The sequence below is a fragment of the Chelmon rostratus genome, chromosome 3, assembly GCF_017976325.1.
Source record: "Chelmon rostratus isolate fCheRos1 chromosome 3, fCheRos1.pri, whole genome shotgun sequence".
NCBI lineage: Eukaryota > Metazoa > Chordata > Actinopteri > Chaetodontiformes > Chaetodontidae > Chelmon > Chelmon rostratus.
Window position 1 is genome coordinate 13345613 of NC_055660.1, and position 16491 is coordinate 13362103.

A 16491-nucleotide genomic window follows, 5' to 3' on the forward strand; every position below is an offset into this window, starting at 1 on the left:
AACCATATCAACTTTTTTCTATTTTTCATTGTTTCCTCTTGTCAAATATAAATGTTTGGCTATTGTCAATTGACATTTTGTCTGGATGATTGTAGGGAAAAATCATCCGCACCAACTGGCCTGATATTGATATTTTGGTAATTTTTACTTTTCACAAACCAACCAACCAGAGGGCCGCAAAGTGCGGGGCAATGCATTCAAAATTACAGTTCATTGCAATACAGTAGCAGGTCTATGGAGGGCCCTCCAGACCTCTTAGAGCATCCCTGCATTGGTGGTTCAGTGTCGGAAGGCAGGGTTAAATTCCCGGCCAATGCAACATTTTTTATTCTATACACCCAAATACAACAAGCATCATTTTTGTGTGCAGAATTTCTGCTTGTAATATCCAAACGCCCATGAAAGACAGAGTTATCATTCATTAACTTATTTATGGGAAAATGGCTGAAAATCCTTCCATATGCTGCTTATCATTTTGGCTTTCTCCGCAAGACTCAAAGCGATCTGAAACTGATGCCAATAACTGTGTACATTTCATCTAATGCATGTCACATGCACACACACTGGTTTTCCATTAGGGTATTGCCACTAATAATTAAGAATTACTGAACACGCAGTGGCACTGGATAACCGTATGATGGCAGCTTCTGTACAGCAGACAAGACAATAATATGCTTTATGATCAGCTTCGCTACCAGCGATGACTGTGGTTGTATGTGTGCGCGCAAATGATGCTCGTCCTGTGCGCATGCGCGTGCGTGCATGCGTGTTCGTGCACAAGACAGAGAGCCACTTTGTTTGATAACATCCAACACCTCCCTCACACTCTCCTCGCCCTCATCCTTGATTAAAGAATGAGACAAGCATGTCACGCACGAATATGCGCGCACGCACACACGCTTAGATGCTGTGACACGTGCACTCAGGACAAGATAGATTGAGCTGTAGCTGATGAGAGAGCTCTACCAGGAACGCATGGGCACACATAAAGACGCAGCGAGACGTATTAGCGGAGCTTGTCAAGCTTTTGCAAGAGCAATGAGGAGCGATGGGGGGAGGAGGGATATGTTGGTGGTGGTGGGGAGTGCGGTGGGGTGTGTGTGGGGGGGCTTGTTCCCATGGAAACTGTGCAGTCAGCACATCTGTACGTGTTATGCGCTGTCCTCTCTCATCGGCATCCCGCGGCCTCTCCCCACCACAGCTGGACATGACAGCGCGCGCCCACATGCGGAAAACGCACACACTCACGCGTATACGCACAACCTGCTGCCCTGACACCGTTGCCATGGCGACCATAGAGCTCCCCAACCCATGGGAAGTTATCTTAGTATATGAAAAAATTGCATATGTGTTTGCTTATGTATGACAGAGACCAGACATCCACACAAGTTGCTGCTGGCAGTGGGCAACTGACTGCCCCCTCTGCCTCACCAGGTTTTATCCCCCCCCTCCCTCTTTTTCCCCTTGCCTTTTCCCTTCTCTCCCTCTGTCTCTCGCCCCCTCTCCCTCCAAGCATGAGGAGAATCAATATGTTTTCAATTTGCAGCAGAGCCTTCCTCCTCTGCATCCTAATCAGGCTCCACTGGCCCTTTAACTTCGAGAGAGAGAGAGAGAAGAAGAAGAGGAAGGAGAAGAAGATGATTTCTAATATGCAGCTATGATGTCCAAGTCAGGATCAGTGGAGAATGTGCTTAAGAAGATTTTTCTGCTGTTTCACTGCAGGCTATATGACGCCTATAGAGCGCAGAGGTCCTGACATCACATCCGGGTTATCCACAGTTCCACTAACTTCTGTAAATCATTGTAATCTCTTATTGTAAGCATGTTATAAGTGTTTAACATTTTCCACAGTGAATGAGTACCTACGACAGCAGTTCAGATCATTTTGAACAATTAATTTGTTTGCATTCAAAATAACCACAGATCCCATAAAGTTTGACCAGTATGGCGGTGTGCATATTGGAAATAATTCTAAGTGTTTCTCCCTGTTTTGTCTGTCTGTGCTGCGCAGCTTGTCCACCCTCACAGCTCGCCACTCAGCTGTTCTCTTGCCACATTATGTGAGATTCCCTTATTTATGACGTGCAGGCATTCACATCAGGACAGATCAGTATTTGACAACCTGGGAATGAGAACTGTCTGAAATCTTGTGCATTGAGAATGTAGTGCTAAAACCATTCAATTTGGGTTTAATTACCTTGCTTTTCAAGATTCAAGGTTGAACTTTATTGTTAATATATACAATACTGGATTGCTCGATGGCATTCAGTTGTAGCCCCCTCCACAAACCAAAGATGTCTAAACAAATATTATAATATCTTAAATTACAATAAAACAAAACAGCAAAATAGGCCATAGCACAGAACAAATTATATAAAAGTAGCATCAAAGGAATAAATAAAAAGGAGAACAGGGAAGATATACAGTTAAGTACTGGAAATGAGAAATTAGGGTACAGGGTAAGTTTTCAGGCTATTCTATATTACTAAGTCTTGAAGCTTGGAAATTATTTTTAAAATAGCTCCCATATGGCACGAGTCTCTCAAGCGGCCGACATATGGAAACCAGTTTTGCTGAAAACAAACATTTGAAATACAAAACAATGTCATAGTATTTTCGAAAGAATTTACCACCCCTATCAAGGCAGGTATAATGCAACACAAAACATAATGGTGATAAAAGCTATGTGTGCTACGCTAATATCCATTACATCTGGGCAACTTAGCTTGTGCAATATTACATTTTTTTTCTGCTTATATATTTCAACCGTACTATATATTTTCACTGTGCAATAGTACAAATACACTGTATCTGATTATTTCTATTTTTACTCATGTGCAATTCAAAATCCACTGTGAAATTGAGCCACTCTCTTATATATCTTATACTCTTTTGCATATAATGAACATGAACATCTATAATTGTTTTTATTTTGTATCTTTTTTTATTGTCTATTTGTTTTGTTTTTTTCCCTCTCCTTTTTATTCTTGCTGTAGTAACAAGCTAATTTCTGTGGAATGGGATCACTAAAGTTTTATCTTATCTTATGTACCTTGGTTTAGTTTTTAGTCATTGGCATTATTACGTCAATTGGGTGTTGAATAAGGTGACCTCTTACTTTTGGAACAGATCCCAGAAGTTACTGTTTTAGGCCTGTTTTCTATAGATACACACCAACCATCAGAGTACAGTGGATGTGCCAGCAACACCTCCAACAGTTATGCATTTGGTATCATTCCTGTGGCAGTTTGGGCCACTTGTGGTACTGTATGGTAGTATTTGTTCAGCGAAAAAGATTTTTTAAAATATTAAAGGGGTTGCATGCTATGAGTATATTTTCAGGCATTTTCATGTCGGTGCTGATGCTGTCCATTGTCCGTTCATGTATTTCTATGTGGTATTTAAGGGTAAGGGTGCATTACAAGTTCCTCCAATGTGATGCTTGGTCATGAATATATTCTGTCTTTATTGGCTCCTTTTGCTGTTGGCTGCTGTAATGACTCCATTTCTCCAGAGGGATCAGTCATCACTATCTGAGCCTCTTGTGCTCGTAAGGCAAAGAAAGTCATGTTGATTCCTTAAGGTATATTATGTCTGAGTTGCTTTCAATAATAATGTAATCTGGCTCATTGTGCTTAAGTCTCCCTACATGCCCCTTCTGCAAGAAGGTCAGAGGTCAATGTCACAACAGATCAGTGATCATGGAGTCTTTTGGTTGGAACACAGACTTTAAGGAGGGTTGAAATCAGGCTTCAGGCCTCTTCACACAGTTAACAACTTAGCTGGTGTATTGCTCTATAGAGAGTATGTAGTGATGCCATTTTTCTTGTGATACCTGAGTGGCAAAGCTGCTACATTTGGTGAGAGCTTACACAAATCTATATCTCCACGTAACATGAATGTCTCTGCACATGTAAGATGAAATAATCCGAAGGTCTCTTCGATAATGAGCTATAATCTGTGATGATGACTTATTGATCAATTCTACTGATCATTCAGTCGTGACAGTTTCATGCCCAGCTGTCACTCACCGCCTATGCAGAAAGTCATTGATCCAATCCAATCAATCAATCAATCAATCCTCTAACTTCACAGCTCTATAGGACATGAACAGGCTTCTTACTGATGCTACTTGCACCATGAGAACAGGATAACTGTAAGTAAACTAATAGAGAATAATGATAAACAGGTGACAAAAGAGGAGGTGGGCTCTGTGTGGGCTTGGACGAATGTGTCAGCTCAGTGTCGTCCACACCAGCCGACACAAACCACAGAAAGAGTCAGAAACTCAATCTCTAACAGGAAGCCAGAATATGAGGTGAAAAATCAGGAGAGAGAGAGAGAGAGAGGAAATGGAAGAAGCTGAGGGTGGAAAAAAAAGAGTAAAAGAAATCTTGATTGAGCTCCTGCCTTCCTCTCCTTCTGCTCTCCTCTGCCCCCATTAACACTGACTTCTGAAGAGGGAGGAGCGCCTGGGGGCCTCCCTCCTTCACCCGGGGGACGAGAGGAGAGAGAAGTTCACCTCTCTAACAGCAGGGTCTGGGAGACAATACCTTGGAGGACTGAAAATCCACAGCAATTAGCCTGTCTCTCCCTCTCCCCCTTCATCGTACTCTTTCCTGCACTTATCTGCTTATTTAAATTGTACCCATGGCTTAAGGACGGAGGCATACACATTGTCTGGTGATTAGCTCTTTGACCCACAGTCCTGACCTTGAATATGAGGCTCTTTCGAGGTGACTAGTCACTCATTATCCGTAAAAATGTTGATCACACAGTTACAAAGTATTTTCAGCCCGGGAGTCAAGAGGGCCAGTGAGACTCTATAAAATCTTGAAAAAAAAGACTATATAAGTTGCAAAAACTCTCCTAATTCTTAGATAAATAAACAGCTCAAAACCCATTGGATTAGCTATAAAATGCATTTTGTAAAGCTGAAAATAGGTTTCACTAACAAAGACCACAGCAATAAGATACAGATTTATAATGGTTTAATGCATATTTTGGATGGAGGAGAGCATAGATGATGAAGGACAATATATTAGGATGAGTGTTGAGGGAGGAAGGGAAGGTGGGATGTAGGGAAGGAGGGATGAAGGGATGAGTGGTGACGGATGAAGGGATGAGGGGATGAAGGGATGAGGGTCAAGGGATGAAGGGAAGGAGGGATGAAGGGAAGGAGGGATGAAGGGGTGAGGAATGGAGGGAGGAGGGTCAAGGGATGAAGGAAAGGAGGAATGAAGTTCAAGGAAGAAAGGGAAGGTGGGGTATAGGGAAGGAGGGATAAAAGGATGAGGAGAAAGAGGGATGAATGGATGAGGGGTGAGGGATGGGGTGATGGATGAAGGGATGAGGGTCAGGGGAAGAAGGGAAGGAAGGATGAAGGGATGAGGAGTGAGGGGTGAAGGGGTGAGGGATGTAGGGATGATGGAGGAAGGAATAGGAGAAGAAGGGTGAGGGATGAGAGGATGAAGGGAGAGATCCAGGTCATGGATGGATGGATGGAGTGTGATGATGGACCAGAGTGAGCTGCCGGCGTGGAGACGGGATGGAACTGCTGATGCCTCTTCAGCTTGATCTTCTTTCTCTCCGTTTGAATGTGTTCATCGGAACACTAAGCAAGAACATGGGGATGTGGGATGAAGTGCAAACACATCCTGGGAGAATGACCAAAAAATGTGTAACAACAACAACCAGATGACAAAGAAAAGTTTGATTTCATGCAAAAAAAAATCACAAGCTGGACAGCGCTCCAGTTAAATTGCTAATAGATGTGCAAACCTTTGGGGCATGTTTGCACACTGAAGAAGGGCGTCTGCTTGTGATTTTTTTTTTATTTTTGCTTTTTAGAATTCACAACCCTTCTACAAATACTGGGGGTAGAGAGTGGATGTATTATTTATTTCATGCAAATTAATGCTGAAATGAGGTCAGGTCAAAACCATTTGACCCAAAAAAAAAAAAAAAATACCTACCATCTCTTTAGTTATGACCAGCTGAACCAAACACTGACCATACCACTATTTGTGTCTTTCTAAACTGATACCTGCAGCAGCACAGGTAGTTGGACCAATTTTATTTCTGTGTGTGGATGAAATTGCTCTTTAAAGAGCTTTGCGTATTCACTAATAAACAGATATAACTGAATAACTGAAGCTCAAGCATAGCATTTTTTGCTCTTCAACAACGACCATATTTCTCGAACTCCATGTTTGTGAGTACTGTGTGCATGTTGCTGTTTACCCCTCTGGTAACAGCTTTTGATAACAGTAAAAATGTATTCTGACGGGGTCAGCTAATGGTAAGACCGAAATGGAATAAAGTGGACTTAGAATGAAGCTGCAGCATGTAAATGTAAGTATACTGTAAGATCGCAAAATAATGGGAATTCCAGTTTTGTGCAACACAGAATTCAGCACAACTCCGACCCATTTTAATTCAGTGTACAGGCTGCCTGTTGTTTAATTAGTTGAGGGTAATTATAGTTATATCTAAAAAAAGAACATTGACATGATTTATTTGAATGATTTGACTTTAAATGTTTCCTTAAAAGCAGCAAATCTTACAAGTGGAACAACACAACCAGAACGAAATTTCACTTTGTGTCTTATCGTCCACTGTTAACTCTCAGGAAAAGCTGGCGACAATATGAACAGACACGTGTTACTGCATCCATTCCGAAAGGCTTTTCAATGTCCCACTTTGCTTCATCACTACAGCAGAAGATTTTTTTTAAAAAGCATGGACCCCTTTACATCAGCACTGGCAGGAAATTTTCCATTGTTCTCCCACTGACAAAAAATGAATAAACCAGTTTGTCCTCTGTGGAGTTCTGCCACAATGTGAATGCAGCATGAAGTGCTCTTAAAAATATATTCAAAGCTGCACACTTTTCTTTCTTTGCTCCTCTCTTATCTGCTCTCCTTCTCCCTCCACATTGCTAATTCACCAGCACACCACCTCTTTCTGTCTGGCTGTGACTTTGCTGGTGGCGCTGGAGCAGAGCAGAGGAGGAACTTTCGAAGTAGGCCAGGTTGCAGCAGGTAACGCAGAGTCATTCATGCAGACTGGAAGCTCGCGATGAGAGCGAGAGGAACAGGACACCCTGGCTCGCCCTCGGGCAACGAGGGGGAGACAGAGAAGAGAGGGGAAGAGGGAAGAAAGAGAGGAAGGGAGGATAGAAAAAGAGCTTGGGAGTGTGACAGAGACAGAGAGATGAGAATTATGAAGCTAAAAAGGAAAAATAAAGCGAGAAAGGAGAGCAAAGTAGAGAGTGGAGCCACGTTAGCCTAAATTAGACATGCACAAATAGGACTCTTGTATCTGTCGCTGAGTTCTGTTTCAGTGTCACATTGTGTCTGAAATACTTATAGATCCACACCAATTACAATAGTATTTTCAAATCTAAATGCAGCGCACATGCTTATGCATCCACCTTGTGCACACTCTCACACTCATTCTTGCACAAATGCTAAGAAAGGAGCAGAGACACACAACACGGCTAAAACTATTGAATTCAATTCTTTTGAGCTGAATCGAGATACATTACTGTGACATTTGCATCAAGTTCGACTGAACTGTGACACGCTAATTAGCACTAACCATCTTCAAGGGACAGTCCACAAAAGATGAAGTTAATATTTGCAGCTGTAATTAAATTAATTAAATAATTGATGTTATCTCCATTACAGTTGTCTTTTCACACAGTAGGTCCCATATCCACTCTCCCTGTAGCTCAGTTTTGGTCTCCACCACTCCCAAAGGAAATATCTGGCTCTTTGACGGCAAAATGTTCCACCGGCTCGTCGCTAACATTGTCGGATGATGAAAGCAGTGAGAGTGAACCTAACCATCGGGCTGGAAAATGCTACAACGCTCTACAGAAGGGGGAATGTGCAGAATTGCTAGCTTATGGTGCTCATGATTGCGACAAGACTTGTCAGAATTTAGCTCATCGCCACTTTCTGGTGCAACCAGGTCTTGCGGGGGAAAAAAGTGTCCATATCCACTGAGTTTTACAAGTTAAACATTGTCCAGAAGTTGAACATTCAGATGTTTATGGATATTTATTAACAGGCTTCCTAACTTGATCAATTATAATTGTGGTCAGCTTCATATGGTATCAGAGTATCACCATAAGGCACACAAACCTTAAATAGGCTATGCTGTATGAGATAAATCACAGAGGCAATTCAAATTTGTAAAAAGGACCTTTGAAGAGTGAGTAAAGAAAAAGATGGCTCTTACAGCATAAATGCATCCTCAGAAACACAACAATGAATAAGAGCGGATCCTGAAAATTATAAAAGTTTTGATCAAATGAGCAGATATACACAAGATTGAAAAAAGTTTCAATGGATATTTGGTGCTGCATAGAATCTGTTGCAACATGACCTTTTTCGATGTAAACGCTGGAAACGTTAAAACAACAGACAAACTGCACGCGTGTCGTCGGCACTTCGCTTGTGCAGCGACGAGCACACAGCAGCAACAATGCAGCAGCAACGGCGTGCTGGTCATGATTAAGGGATTTTCTATGCCTCTCCTCTCGTCTCTGGCCATCAGCAACCAGGGTGCAGCAGGGACTTGAGGCTGTGGCTGGATGAGAGGAGAGGAGGAGGAGTAGAGTAGAATGTTAAACATGTCCTCTAGACCCCAGAGGAGGAGGAGGGAGGGCGGCCAACATGGCAGACTGTTCACTCTCTGCCTCTCTGTTCTTCTCTACGGCTCTGTTTCTCTCCCTCTCTATCTCTTTCCTCTCACTTTCTTCCTCCCACTCTATCTATCTGCAGCGTCTCCTCTTCTTTGGAAATCTTTTGTATCTTTCATTTGGAAATGGCTCATATTCATCACGCCGTGTGTCTTTCCAGAATCTTCAGATTTGGTTTTGTCACCGTAATTGTTATTCACTCAGTGTATGAAATGTTATTAGGCTAAAGGATTTGCGTCACTGAATGAGGTAACGCTCATTTGAAAGAAGTTAAACCTGTTCTTTCAGAATGATTGATAGAGCAATATCATAATACCTCACTGTACCTTTTTGGAGCACTTAAATACCCTCGCTGAACAAATCCCAACATTTTTTGCACACTTGATCATCCCTTTGAACAGACAAGACTCTCCCACAGTTGATTGCATGCAGCATATTGTAATGGCACTAAAAAATGACAGAGGAACTAAATGACACTTAATGAGGAAATCTATACCAGTACGAAGCCAGCAGCCGGTTAGCTGAGCTGACCACAACGACTGGGAACAAGGGGAAACAGTTAGCCGGGCTACGTCACAGAACTAAAAAAAACACCAGGACCTCTAAAGATCACTAATTAACACTAATCAATCCATAACATAACCAAAGTGGAATTATGCAGTGACTTTCTGGAGTCTTGTCATCACCATGAGGTTGCCAGGAAACCAGAAAGACACTATGACCAGCCAAGAAATAATCACAACCCCTGTTTTATACAGATTATACAAACAACATATAACATGTCAGTTAGTGTGATTTAGAGCATCAATGCAATAACTTTGACGGGAGCAAACGAGGAAGTCAGTAAAGAGAGTTAAAGGTGGGGTGGATGGGTCAAACAAACACAGAACTTTCACCCAGGAGGCCGCTGTTCATGTCATGTGTGAAACTGAAAGTCAGTCTTGACCCATGTTAGTGTGCTAAAGTCATATCACATATGTAACAGTAAGATTCTTCTTGCAACCCATGATATTTTCATAAACCTAACCAAGTAGTTTTGTTGCTAAAACCTAAGCAATTTTACTAAGCTAAGCTAACCTCGCTATAGCCTCACATTTAGCACAGGGTTGTATCCATCTGCTTGTATTAACTTTCTTGGCAAGAGAGCGAATACGCCCATAATCCAAAATGTCAAAGTATTCTGTCAAATCTACGTTCCTTTGCAGACGCAGGTCTTTACCCTTAATTTATAAGGTTGATAAATATCTGTTTCATTTCAATAATCTAATACAGCTGTGCAGTGACAGGAGCATGCGTGCGCACATGCGGGGACCAGGACATTAACGAAAGTCCACTATGCATGTCATCACCCGCAAATGGTGCAGGCAGCTGTAGGCCAGTCGGTGACAAGACAGATCCTCCTTCATTACATCCAGATCAGACTACTGCTGCAGCAGTTCTGTATGGCCTTTTAAAGTTTGACATTTTGACATTTAATTACAGCATCCCCAACAGCCAACTAAGTGTAATTTAAAGTGCTAGAACAATGTCAAAAATCTTTTGTTCCGAGTTTCTTCAGCAGTACACCAGTAATGTCTCTGGCATCATCTGAAACACGTATGGATGAACTAGCCGGCTGAACCGGTTGCTACCGCTTAGCTTCTTCGTTAATGCATTCACTCTGAGGCTCCTGAATTGCTATTTCAGGCCAGCAGCACCAGCAGCCTTGTATCTAAAAGGTGTAGTGAGCAACTTTGCATATCAGAGGCTGCAAATGGCAGCGAGAGATAACTGTGAAAAATCTTAACTTTGGTACCTAGAAATCATGAAATGCTGTGCAGGAATCGCACCTCCTCTGTGAGTTAGCCTTTGTACTGCATAGCCCACGGCTACATTGCTGCTATATGTGTAGGAAGTGAGCTCCATGCGTCTGAAACGTCAGAACTCATCTTATCTAAAAGAATCGTCGCTTGGTGCCAGCATGTAAACGTCCCGTTTAGATTAGGATTTGACTCTGCAGTCACGATCATGTAGATGGTAAACGCAAGCACAGCACCAGCTTGTTTTGTTCGAAATATTCTTTCCCTTTACTTAGATTGCGATCTAGCACATGTATGTTTAACGGGTCAAAGGGTTGGCCTGCTGAGTTTATTTCTTATCTCAGCTTGGGCTTGAGACTTTATAATCCTGCGTCACAAACTGGAGGTGTGGCGTTGGAAAGGAGCGGGTAGGAGAGGATCAAATGAATGATCTCTCAAGTTGCTTTGTGGGATATGTAGAATCCAGTATTTTTGGAGATGCTAAGGACTAAAAATTCAGACAACTCTGCATCTGCTGCTTCAAACTTGACCATTCTTTGTTAAATATGTCTCTTGTGAGTCCCCTAACTTTTCAACAGTGCAATGCAAAATTGCTGGAGGACACATTTAACTAAATAACTTGTGTTTTCCCTTTTTTTTTCTTTTGCAAGAAAGCATAGTTAAGCTCTGATGTTATTTTAGCTAGTGTTTATTAAATCAACTGGTTTTGATATATAAAGGGGAGCCAAATGAAAAATGAGCTCTTAAAGACTGACTTACTCACAACTGGTTCAGAGCTGGTTTGGCATTTCAGTCTTAATTTGTGATTGGAGCTTCCTGCTGTTTAAATGTGCGTATCACAAAGATTTGGCATGGGCAAATAGGGCAAAACAAACTGATCTACTCACGTTGGAATGCGACATTTTCCTCTCCTCTATTTACTTTGTGATTCCTGTGAAAGAGATGATCTGTACTTGACCGGCCAACACAGTCGTGAAGTTTGCGGACGACACTACAGTAGTGGGTCTCATCTCAGATAACAACGAGACCCATTACAGAGAGGAGATACGCCAGCTCACCCAGTGGTGTTCAGCCAACAACCTGGTGCTGAACACAGGGAAGACCAAGGAGGTCATTGTGGATTTCAGGAGGTCCAGGAAGACGGATCACGCCCCCCTCCTCATGGACGGAGAAGTGGTGGAGCGTGTGGACAACATCAGGTTCCTGGGCCTCCACATCACATCTGACCTCTCCTGGTCCATGAACACCTCCCGCCTGGTGAAGAAGGCACAACAAAGGCTCTTCTTCCTCAGGAAACTGAAACGAGCTGTACTCTCCTCTCGGTTGCTCGTCAATTTCTACAGGGCCACAATTGAAAGCATCCCCTGCGTCAGTGTGACAGTGTGGTATGGCAGCTGTACGGCACAGGAGAGGAAACAACTGGCACGGGTGGTCAAAACTGCACAGGGCATCGTGGGCTGCCCCCTTCCTGACCTTGACTCTATATATGAAGGCCAGGACCCCAGCCATCCGGGCCACAGACTGTTTGTACCGCTTCCATCAGGAAAGCGGTACAGGAACATCCGCACCACCAATAACAGACAGAGGGACAGCTTCTTCCCCAGAGCTGTTAGAGCTATCACCCCCAGCAGCCCCTCACTGCAGTGAGAGACTGTGAGAACTGTGAACCACTGCACACTTTTACACCTACACCTCCACCTCCACCTGCACCTTCTGTGTACTTAACTTTTAGGTACACACATATACTTAACTAAATTATATACATTTTAGTATATTGGCACATTTCATTTTCATTGGCATATTTTATTGTCCACTGGTATATTTTATTCTGTCGGTACATTTCACTGTATATATTTCACTGTGTATATTTTATTCTGCTTGTATATTTTATTCTGTTTGCACATTTCACTTCCATATTTTATTGTTTATTGTTTAGTATATTTTATTGCCTTAGTATATTTTCATTCTGTTATATTTTTAATTGCTTTACGAATATTTTTATTGCATGTTGGTTTATTTTATTTTAATGTAGTCATCTTAATTTTATTCTTTCTAGTCTTCTTATCTTTCTTACTATCTGTTCCTAACATGGGGGTTGCAATGAAAATTTCATTGACATGCTCAATGACAATAAAGACTCTTGAATCTTGAATCTTGAAGGTAGATCACAGCAAAGCGTGTCCCGCTGATATTTGCTCAAATTACTCCAACACTTTTTATTTATCCTTTATTTAACCTTGTCAGTGCCTAATTTTTTAGATTAAATATCCCATTTTCAAGCGACACCTGGCCAATTAGAGAAGCAACAACAGTAGCGAACAACTAAGACATTAACCTGATGCCTTCGTGAACATCAAACCACCCTCAGCAACAACAGACAGAAATGTAGCTCCAGCCATCTTTGCCTCTAAACATAAACAGTTAACCTCAAGGCCAGCCTGCTGTGCTCAGTAGCTGTGCGTTTATGTGTGTGCATCTGTGTCTGTATCCCTGGCAATCCCCACGAAAATACCATGTGGCTACAGAGCAGCCTATCACAAGAGGGAGACAGTTGCCGTGCTTCTGGATCCAGTGAGGGAGCTGTCCACCTCAGCACCACGAAGAGGCAGCGGTAACCGTGGCGCACCGTGAGGACGACCAGGATGTGACTGCTAAAAACACAAACAAACAAATGAAAACACAAAATTTTCTTTTTTTTACACAAACTTCAAAATTTATTTAATGTAATTAATTCATTATAAATACAAATATACTTAAATGATACTGCCACATGTGTAGGTACATTCATTCAGATTTCTGTTGTCCTCCACTTGCATTCATATATGTTAGCATTCATACTTGCAATATTTGGGCACTCAAAGCATATATTACCTTTAAAATTAGTTATTTTTAATGCATGCTCTGGAGCATAAGTCTAAATATAAGATGACGTTTAGTTCATTGGTTGCGACAGTATCAGAGTCACTGTCTTCTCTGTGAGGCGAGGGGATGTGAAACATATGACAGAGTCAAACATACACAGCATGGATCACTGAGCTTTACCCCATCTATTTCTGCTGAACCCATCCAAGCCCTTAACCGCTCAGTCAGGTGTTTTACACCCACCGCTCGCCCCCTTCATCACTCGTGTCTCATATCTCCCCTCGCAGGGAAATTAAAATACACGTCAGTCTGTGGGAAAATAATAACCTGCTCATGATAATAACGTGACACCTTATTGATCCCTGTCAGAGAATTGTCTTTTTTCTCGACCCGTCTGCTGTGGAGAGGTCAGGGGTCGGAGGTCATGGGGTGGTGCCTTGCTCCGGGACACTTTATCAGGGCAGAAAAATGGCAGCCAGGGATTGGAACTCGATTTACATGTTTTTAAGTATTAGTCACACCTGCTCCCTAATGAATTTTTTTATATACCATCTAGCCTGAAAAATGTAAGCAATTTAGGGCAACCGCACTGCAAAAAATATCTGTCTTCTCCAGCTATTCGCTCTACATTCAGGTCTTATTTTAACAGGGCCGTTGCCACCATCCAGGCCAAAGCCTCTGCATGCTGATGGGACTTTCAGGGGTTGAAAACATACACATGGGCATTAATCTGGGGGCTTATTTTAGTATGTTTAGACTCTACAAGTTTAAATTTGAGAAATTCTAGATCAATTAAAATGAATAAATAGATTATATGTCTCCACCAGACTTTTGTTCCTGGTATGAAGACCTTGTAAAATAAAATAAAATGCTAATTTTTTGTTTTACAAGTTCCTTGGTTTCCTTGAAAGAAGTATGTAATCAGACACTAAATACAGCGGAAATAGGGCATGTTCTGGGGACAAGATTAGGTCTTGATTTGCTGATTTTTGTCTAATAGAAATGGCTTATTATGGCACTACAACTACAATAAAACTGTATTTCACATCCTGGTTATTTTTGTCTCTTTGTATTCATTTTTAGTCTTATCCTATTCTGTTTTAATTGATTTAATTTGTTTTTTAAATGCATTTCTTTATCCTATGTAATGTACTCAATTAGCCTCTGTATTTGCAAGGTGCTGTATAAATAAAGTTGCCTATAGCTCTGCCTTAATTTCAAGAAAAATGACTGTGAAGGAAATAATTCTACAAACAAGTTGAAGGAGCACGTGATTTTCCCACCAGCAGGCCACACGTGCTTTTTTTGTCCAGAAAATGAAATCCTGCGATTCAGCATCAGCTGAACTGACTTGTTGAAATGGACATTTTTTGCAGTGCGCTTGTTTTTGCGTAAAGTGCTGCTGCTGCTGCGCACGGAACATCTCTCTCTCTCTCTCTCTCTCTCTCTCTCTCTCTCTCTCTCTCTCTCTCTTCCCCGCTCTCCGGTTGTGTCGATTTTTTTTCATCCTCTGCTTCTAACCATCATCCACCCCCTCCTCCTCCTCTCCTCTCTCCACTTCTATCTCAGCTCTGCGAAGAAGAAAAACGAGGAAACCAAGGATTGATGTGTTGCTCGACTTGAAATTTTATATTTTTTGCGCACATATCCCCCACGCCTGACAGCCTTGCCAAAATAATCATTGCTTTTAATGATTCCTGATGATATTTATGTGATGACAGTGAACGGCTGTGTGTGTATGTGCGCTCGCTGTGCTCCGGCTGGCCGTCATATAACCGTGTAGGATCGTTTGGATGCGGGAGGAAGAGGCTCTGACGCTCCGGGAAGCTTCGTCCATCCCTCCGTGTCCTCCTCATTCCTGCGACCGGCTGCATGACCGGTGATGCTCGGCCTCTCCGCCTGGATGCGCCTCTCTCTCCGCGGTGTGCCGTCGGTACCGCTGCCTGTATCCCCCTATAGCAGATTTCCACTGTCGCCGGAGAAAGGTCTAGGGACCACATATGGAAACTGGGGATCAGAATTTTAGGAAAAAGGAAAACTAAGCAGGCTGTCGTTTGATTTTCATAACTTGATATTTTTTCCTCCTCTTTTTGGCTTGATTTTTTTTTTATTTGGAGAGAGGGGTTGATCGTCCCTGGTTGGTTTATTTTCCATCATCTCTTAAGGAATGGCTGGTTTTCATGGCAGTCATGGTACCGGCTGATTATTTGGCATTGTTTATCATTCTGTCCTTGATTTTGGGGGAGCGCTTGATTCTGCTGGTTTGAATTTCTTCTCTCATTTCTTTCGGCACATCCAATCCTTATTTTTTTTTCAACATATTTTGGGCCCTGCCTGTCTGTCTTGCCTGTCTCCCGTCACCCTCTTCCCACAGAATACATGTGATAGCCTGATTCTTCAGAAATGCCTGAGATGAGCCTCCATAATTCACTGATCCACTGGGTAACATCAAGGTAGTCAGATCTCATCCTGAATTGTGTCATCATCTGTCGGAGGTCTCTGCTTTTGCCTTTTTTTTGGGGCCATTTTAAAGAAATCAGGCCGCCAACTGTGTTAGTCTTAACCACCCTCCACCCCCACACCCCAGTGTTTCTTCATCCCTGTTCAGTATGAATTAATTCACACTGCGTGCATGCGTGTGCTCGTCCGTGTACAGGTGTGTGCGAGCGAAAGTTTGGCTCTGTGAGCGAGTGTGCATGTGTCTGCTTGTGTGTGAGCCAGAGGATGACAGTGTAGGCTGTGTGTGACGGCCTATGTGGGGGAAAAAAAAAATCAAGCGCTACATGCACATACTCCATGCATCACCGTTGAAGCTGTGAGGATTGTAATACATGCAACTGCTTTAGTCAGCTCAGAAAGCCAAATTGAGGCCTGAGACGAACACAGAGAAACAGAGCAAAATCCTCCATCTTCTCATTATCTCTGCCTTTTCAGAGTTTGACATTTAGAGGCCTTCCAACTCAACAAAGTAGGCCTAGATCCCAGACCAGGTCTCTTGTGGAATCTGCTAGAAGCCTGTGTTTTTAGGTCAACATTTTTTTTCCAGAGCAGGGCAACTTACTGTCACTTGAGGACTAGAATTTAGAAACCTCTGTAGCCGAGGCTTCTGTCATCCTTGCC